Source organism: Megalobrama amblycephala, linkage group LG3 (assembly GCF_018812025.1).
Source record: "Megalobrama amblycephala isolate DHTTF-2021 linkage group LG3, ASM1881202v1, whole genome shotgun sequence".
In the NCBI taxonomy this organism is placed as follows: Eukaryota; Metazoa; Chordata; class Actinopteri; order Cypriniformes; family Xenocyprididae; genus Megalobrama; species Megalobrama amblycephala.
In genome coordinates, this window is record NC_063046.1 from 27212160 (window position 1) to 27221128 (window position 8969).

Consider the following 8969-nt stretch of genomic DNA (forward strand, 5'->3'; position numbering starts at 1 on the left):
CTGATGTTTTGTATTGATCATATTTGAATTGATTATGTGATTGGCATGATACATTTACCTGACTAATAAATTGTTATATCTGATTTTATTCTGACTTACTCTGAAATGATTGACTCTAGTAGATTATAAATCCATAATCCCACAAATCTACACTCAGGTTAGTAATGGACTAAAGTACAGCTAAGGTGGAGCAGTGGGGCACACCAACTGATATTTTAGAGCTCCGACTAACACATTGGCATTAGTAATGTATACTTAGACTGTGTAGGCTAATAATGGTTCAGAACTAGGGGTGTGACGAGATTTCTCGTCGAGGCGAAAAGTAGTCTCGTGATGTTGCCATGACAGAGTGTTAGGATGATTAGGAAAGAATATGCCACCGCTTCGTTTACATTACGCCTCCACTGTCGTTTTGCTTTGTATTTAAATAAAAAACATTTAATTTAGTTGGATAACGGTCGCCGCCGCTCCATATTTACAGAGTTACGCGCGATCGTGAAAGTGAAAGTAAACGCGAGCGCGTTCAAACGCGATTTCAATACCCCGCATTTTGAAAGCGGCTCCCTGATGAATGCAAATATCTCTCAATATGAAAGCTATTTTAGGCTGGGCAGTGTAGTTGCAGGGCTTGACATTAACACCCGCCAACCCGCCAAATGCGGGTAGATTTCAGCTGTGGCGGGTAAGACAGCCACTCCCACTAGCCACTTTGGCGGGTTGAATATAATTTCAGCCTACAGCCAAATGAAAAATAGCCAAGATCGTCGTATCACAAAATTACAATTCAGTCACAATTCTTTATTGATTAACTTGCGGTTAGTGAAGGCGGGATAGGCGGAATCGCGCTGAATGACACAACAGAAGTGCTCGCGTGCGTGCTTTCTCTGTCGCGCGCGATCAGTTCTCCTTGCGCCTGTCAAAATGCATCGTGTGGAGTATCTCGCGTACAGTCGGCTATGGCTTACGGCTAAGTGGGTAAAAACTGGATATGTGTCAGTAGGCTATATGACGTCCATGCATTCAGCAGCCCCCAAATAAATACCTGTCTGTCATTAATGTTAATCAAACATCAAAAATGTTAAATAAATGTATACATGTATGCTAAATAAACATATGTATCTGAAAGAAAAAATATATTTTTTAAATTACTATTTGTAATTTGCTTCTAAAATAACTATACATACCTGATATATACAATGTATATAGTCTTGATTTGGGTGGTCAATCTGCATTTGTAAATTTGAAAGGGTTTTAAATCTTGTAAATCAAGTAAAATGACTCAAAATCAAGTAATTTAAGCATGCCAGAGTCAACTTTAATCATATAAAATGTAATTTCCCAACAGCAAAATTGTGGCCAGTGAAAATGCTGAGTGGCTAGTAACTTTGGAAAACCACTAGCCACATTGGCTGGTGAGCAAAAAAGTTAATGTCAAGCCCTGGTTGTAACCATCTCTCAGCTCTGTATCAGAGAAAAATTTGGTCTTATTTGCACTTTGAATATTGAGAGAGTGTGATTATGGTTGTGCTTATTGTAAAGTGTTACCATAAAAATGAAAAACAGTTTTCTCTTAATCTTATTAAGCACAAACAGTAAGGTTTCATTTGTTAACATTAGTTCATGCATTGTGAACTATCATGAACTAACAATGAATGACTATTTTTATTAACTAACAAACAAATATTAATAAATACTGTAGCAAATATATTGCTCGTTGTTAGTTGATGTTAATAAATGAGACCTTATTGTAAAGTGTTACCATTTTTATTTATACTGTTTTTATTTCTATGATCAGTTTGTGGAAAGGAGTTCAGTTAGGAGGTCAAAAGTTGTAGAAGCTCATAAATCATGTACAGTGAAGTCTGAAGAGAGACTGAAATCATACAGAAGAGAAGTCAGTCAGTTGAATTTGTGGCAAAACCTTTTACAGTACTTGAGTATTGTTGGCTTTTACTGCATATGATAATTCATACTCAGAAAGTAGAACTGAAATGACATTCATTATCAAGATGATTAGTTAAAACATTTCAAATACACCTGCAGAATATTTTTTCTAGTCATGTATTTCGCCATTGAGGATTTCTTTAAAATAGTGTGTAAAAAGCTTGTCTCGTCTCGTCTCGTGAACTCAATCTCGAGTCTCGTCTCGTCTCGTGAGATACCTGTCTCGTCACACCCCTATTCAGAACCATTTCCGTTCAGAAAAACATAGGGTTGTCGGACCAATCTGAATTGAGTGAGTCTCAACCTCTGATTATTGTAATATTATTCTAACTAAGTGTACGGGGGAAACCACGGCATGATTATATAAAGTTACCATTAGAAAGGTTAGATTGATCAGCTTGGTTCTATAGTAATGGTCATGACCTCCGGTTAGATATAGTCTTGCTTTAATTCAGTGTGTTCAGATCTATGGGGACTAAATACCATACTTTTAGAAATAAGCAAGCATGGTGCGGCATCTAAAAGTATTAGTCATCGCCTCTGTCTAATGACCAAGACTGAAGAGTTTGTGTATATGAGATCGTATACCTGGCCGGTGCGAGACTCAAAGCTTTATAAGAATCTGAATGAATGAGTACAGTAAGAGTAAAGAGTTCAATAGAATAATCAAATGTGTAGCTAAACTATTATACAAATGACCAATAATCTGTTGACATTCTAAACTAAATTCGAGGTCATAATAAAATGGAGTCAGATAAAAGTTTCCTTGGAATTAAACTAGTTTGCCACACTGAAAAGACCAAACGCACAAGAAACCTTCCCCGACCAGTGGGAAACCGCTGTTGGGCTGATTGGGCGGGCCCTACACTTGTTTTCATAAAGATAAAAAAGCCTGCTGTGACACAAATGTGTTCCAAATGTGTTACAACTCAAAATTAAAATTAAAACCTTTTTGTTTTATAAATGTTGTTGTTTTTAATACAATTATTAATACACTGAAAAAAATCCTCTAAATATTATGTCGGGCCTCTGATTTTATTCACACCCTTTATCCACACACCATATTTGACACCCTTGCTCTACAGAAACAAATTTTTAAGTTATACTGGTTGAAAGTCTCCTCATATCCTGATAGCAATCACTTATGTTAAATGGTCTAAATATATTTTTATAAATATATATCATCTGTGGAATGTGTAGGACCATAAAATGTTTATCCAATTATTATATTCAGTCCAAATGAAATAATACGATGTCCTACCTGCCTGTCGACATATGTTTTTACATACCTTCGCGCACCCTGTTTGTGACATCATACGTCATCAGCGTGTTTCATGCTATGCAGTTTATACAGACAGACAGTCACGGAGCACTGCAAACAAACAGTAGCTACCTTTTACAGTTCCTACCGAATTAAAACAATGAGCTTATGCTGCGTTCAAGCCATTACTACCGTACTTAAGAGATGGCAACCATGACATTCTGACCTGAGCTGTTACATATCCTGGAATTATGCATATCCAAGTCAACTGTATCAACACTGAAATGAATCTGCAGCAGTCAGGTAAAAGCTCTTTTAAGTTTTTTACGTTCATTGTTATTGTAATGTAATCTTTGAGACAAAAGGTAGTTTAACGCCGTCTCTTGTGACGCTTTGCAGAGAGCAGCTGTGTGTATGTTCATGTGTTTTGGAGGAGGCATGGCTTTGGATGGTGATTTGCAAGGAGGGTGGGATCATATGCATTCAATGCTAGCAGGCTAACATTAGCATTTCCTAGATCACCTACTGCACCTTTAAATAAAAAATTGTTAACACTTCAAATGATCCTGCAACCATTAAAACATATTTAATAGAGTTTCATCAATAAGAATATGACTCTGACAGCCTGACCTGTGCATATATAGTAGTCAACATTTGAAGTGGATCAAAACATTTCATCAAAATTGTCCTAAAACCTTCTTCTTAGGACAATTTAGTTCTTAGGACAACTTTGATTGACTTTTTTGATCCACTTCAAATGTTGACTACTGTATTATCCACACATTTTTACTGTAGCTAGACATCCACCATTACAACATGGGGGCGTTAACCTTGATCTGAAAATGGGACAATATGGCAGGGATATCATAAAGAGGACAATAAATCTTTAGAAATGATTTAGAGGTTAGCTGCTTCACTGAAAGCAACCGATTTGAGCAAATGTTGAACTGTATGTAACATTCTTTCAAGGCAGTGTGTCACAGTTCTTCACTCGCATTGTGCTGACTGTGACTGTCACAGATTGTAGACAATGTTTTGCTTAGTGTTTAAATGTCTTCAAATAATGTCAGTCAGAAGAAAAGAACAAGAAAACATATTCATTGCGCATTCATACTTGAAAAGAGATTTCATTTTTTCAGGTTTAATAACTGGTTGATTTATTGGCACTAAATTTCCCCACTTTAATATCCTGTTTGATTTATACTGTTCAATTTATTTTATTATTTGTTGAAAACATACCAAAATGGCTCAAACTATGTTTCTTATTGAGACTTTATTCAGATTAGTTTTTTACTCCTGCTAAAGCATTTATATGGGAGAGTCCATCACCTTTCACAAATAAGAGTGACAATTAGTGTTTGCTTGTACACTTGACAGTTTATGCATTAAGGTTTGTCATTTGGTCTAAATGCAGTTTAGTTTTATCACATTAGCCAATTTGATATAAATCACTGGTTTCTGAAACATCAATAAAACTTACTGAAATTTGGGGGAAAAAATCTAGGAGTCCTCTGCAGGACAATATCAATATAATATCCATATAATATCAACAATATATTGAATTTATCCCAATCCCAAGTAGAACAAACAACTGAAATGCATTTGATCACGGTGTCCTTAATGCCCACCATGTTCTACTTAGAAAGCATTTTGCATAATTTATTTTGATGTTATTTCAATATTTCATGTCCTTTTTGCACTGCAAATCTCTTTTCAAAACACATAAACATCAATGATTACAAAACAACAGTAAATGTTCACACAAATGAATTGCTGATTGCTAGTTCACCAGTGTTCCTCTGGTTTAAAAGGTTCCTCTGTGTTTCTTCAAAAGTCATTAAAATCTCTCAGTCTTAATTTATATAATTTTGAACATGAACATAATTCCTCATATTATGACCATCTTTTTGGCATGCTAGCTGTCAATAGTGGCTGCAGGCAATGACAGATTTGGGTGTCATTTACTCAATGATTTTCCCAAAAAGAGCCTCAACAATGACATCTTCTCACCAGCAAGATGTTACACAAATGATTGTACCATTCTGTTTGTTTATAGAGCATATAAATCAAACAAAATTCAAAAAACAAAATTCAGGCCCTATGCTGCCTTATATGTTCAGCTAAGAATAGCACAGGTAAATTTAATGAAGAAATCCTATTATACTTATGTCCTCAAGGAATACAGAAGTCTTGCAGATAAAACTATTTCCAAAAGTGTTTGTAATTGATTCTTAATCTCACAGGATTTTAGCTCTTACAGAACTAAAAAGAGAACTATTCTAATTAAATACGTTGCCTTAATTATATCAATAATTATATCATGAATATTAAACAGATAAAAAAAAAAAAATATATATATATATATATATATATATATATATATATATATATATATATATATATATATGCCTGTACCAGACACTCTGTGGGCATAACTAAATTGCAGTTACTTTAATTGATCTGACTACGAAGGAGCTTCACAAAAGAAGATAATGATCAGTTATTTCCATTTTTAATGACATTGTAATGAATATTGGGTAGCCTTAGTTTAAAAGGTGGCTTAATTAGACAGATAGCTATTATAATAAACTAACAAGACAAAAGTTAATTGGGCTATCTAGGGCTGGGTCATAACACAAACTAACGCTCAAACACAACATGATAATTCTTTACTCAGAAAAAAAAAATGACTGGGCCAAATATGATAGTTAATAATAATAATAATAATAAAACAACAATGTTTTAATAACCTCATTACTTGACTGATCAAAACTAGTCAAAACTGACAAAATGTGTTTATCATTCAATGAAATGGTTACCCACCACTACTGTTTACAAACTGCTACTGTAGTTGGAATATCTGCAGTCCACAACAGCAAGTATAAAATGAATATGCAGGGATATACAATCATCAGACAAGCAGCAGTTGTAATCTGCACCACGCTGCATGATCCTGTGCTTTATAGTGTCATTTCACTGTCATTTTACTGCATCAGTCACATTTTTAATGTTGAGGTATGTTACTCAACATGAGAAGGTGTGATAAAACCCTTAATTACATACTGTATATGTTTACCTTAGTGTTAGTCACATGTTATTCTAAGTGCTTATTGACTGTATTGAGCTGCCATGGCAATTTAATTTCCCCTCAGGGATTAATAAAGTTTAAATCAAATCAATCAAATCAACAGTACATTTGAAAATATACAGAAAAATATATTGCGTAAATATATTACAATATATTAAATAATACATAAGGAATTGCCGCTTTTCTTATATTGAAAAATATGTGATAATATATTTACTAATATATCATAATGCATGTCATTTTATATCAGTAATATACTTCATAATATATAGATTTATATGTGATCAGATATGGTACTCCATGAATACAGTATATTGCATATATATTTACTCATGCAGTATAAACACATATATGGTAAAATATATTATGTAACATTTCTTATATTTTATAATTGTTTACATTTTAAATGTAAATCTACGGAGCCTCTGTACAAATTACCATGGTACACATTATGCCATCATTATTAACTTATTTAATTTTTAGTACACATGCATGGTGTAAAACGAGAAGGACAATTTGTGATTTTAGAATAATAATATCGCCGCTCCTGCCTGTTATGACCAAAGAATTTATTTACACACATTTGATAGCCCCATTCATTTGAAGCCAATATGTTTATTACACAGTTATGTTAAACAGTCATTATATACAACCAGAAAATACACATTATATTCAAATAAATATATTAGTCTATGTGTAAATTGATTTTTTTCTTCACCGTTATTTCTAAGCCTTAACTGGCGCAAAATAAAGTGTATCACAGATCACATCAGGTCATCTGTAATGTATCTGCTTGTTTTACACTCTTTGACCACCAGGTGGTATTGTGAGCAAGCCTCGAGAAATGAACCCTTTTGTGAACCACTTGACTGAAAAGCTTCAATGCTTCATGAGGCTTCATCTCCATCACTAGTTTAAACTCATACTTAAGTTCATACTTGGGCTTGAAAACGATCCAAACGTAGTTATAAAGACGGAGCAATCATGATGCAACTTACCAGCAGGATGAGATATAGGACTCTGCTGAGCTGATTACATAGCTCCGCCCCGCAATATCATGTGCACAAACGCGAGCAACACAACAGCCAATGGCGAGTTTTCCCAATTTAAACTGAATTTAACAACCATTATTTAAAGCTGCAGTCCGCAACTTTTTTTTTTGGTTAAAAATTATCCAAAATCAATTTTTGAGCAAGTACATAATCAGACATTGCTCAAAACAATCTCATTATCTTAGCTCGATTCACAACGATGAGCTTGTAATAATGTTTTATAATAAGAGCAACATGGTGGATTTCCGCGGGAAATTTGAGCATGCAGCAGTGCCTCTGTGCGTCATTACGTCACGTCCGTAAACAGAAAGGAAGGAGTCCCGTCCAGGCTAGTCAGTTTTATCACGTGAGGACGCTGCTGGTAGCGGATCATTTATAGCCTTTTCTCACAACAGCTGAAATAATTAAACTTATCATTTTGATGGCGGATTGTAATCTAGAAAGGTCCAAATGACAATCATCAGTGACAACTTGAGATTTACTCGTAGTCAAAAAGCAAAAGACTTTGGACTGTGGAGTGGCTACAGAAATTGAAATCTACAGGTAACGCTAATATAGTACACTAAATACACAGTCATGCAATGCTGATGTTGTTAACATTAACAATTTGAGAGCAAAGTATAACAGTAATAATAATTTGCACGGTTTAGCATGATCCGAGCTAAGCGATTAGTCTTCCCATTGACGGCATCATTTGTTCATTCAAACTGACGCGCGGAACGTGCACATAAACAAGAGGCGGGACAAACCAATCATAACCAATTGCATCCAATCATAGCGTGATGGAGACATTGCCTCCTCTCACGTGACTTTCCCCCATTCATTCTCAGTTACCTCCCACAAAACCCACCGCACGCCTGGGGTCTAATGGTTTTCTATAGTTTTCTATGAGGGCAAAGGGAGGCATGACTCCTATGCATGACTCCTGCTGTAACTTTACCTGCAGGTGTAACTGTTGGGCAGTGTTCCTTAAGTAATACGAGTGACTTGCACTCTTTTTAATGTCATAATTTGTAATATTTGTGTTGTTTTATATGTAATATGGATTATTATGTGATTATTTAGTGGTGTCCGCAGAATACTATAGGTTTCATAGACAATTGGAAAAGTTTTTGGGGCAGACCTGACCTGTTGAAAAGAGATGGTATTCATCCCTCCTGGGATGGTGCTGCTCTTCTCTCTAGTAATGTGGCACATAGTCTTAGAGCTGAAACATGACAAACTGGGGCCCAGATCAGGAAGAAGACAGACTGGCTAAACCGACCATCTAGCTCATGTCACAGAAGTCAGATAATTCCCAACACATAGAAACTCTTTCATCTAGATATTATCACATAGAGACTGTGTCTGTACCCCGAATTAGTAAAAACAAAAAACTTCCAAACCCATTTAAGGGTAAAAATTTAATTGATGTTCAACAAATAAAAAATAAGATAAATCTTTAGAAGTATAATAAGATAATACTGATAAACAAATGATAAAGCTTGGGTTGTTGAATATTAGATCCCTTTCTTCAAAAGCACTTATTGTAAATGATATTATCACAAACAATAATCTAGATGTGCTGTGTTTGACAGAAACCTGGCTAAAACCAGACGATTACATTACTTTAAACGAGTCTAGC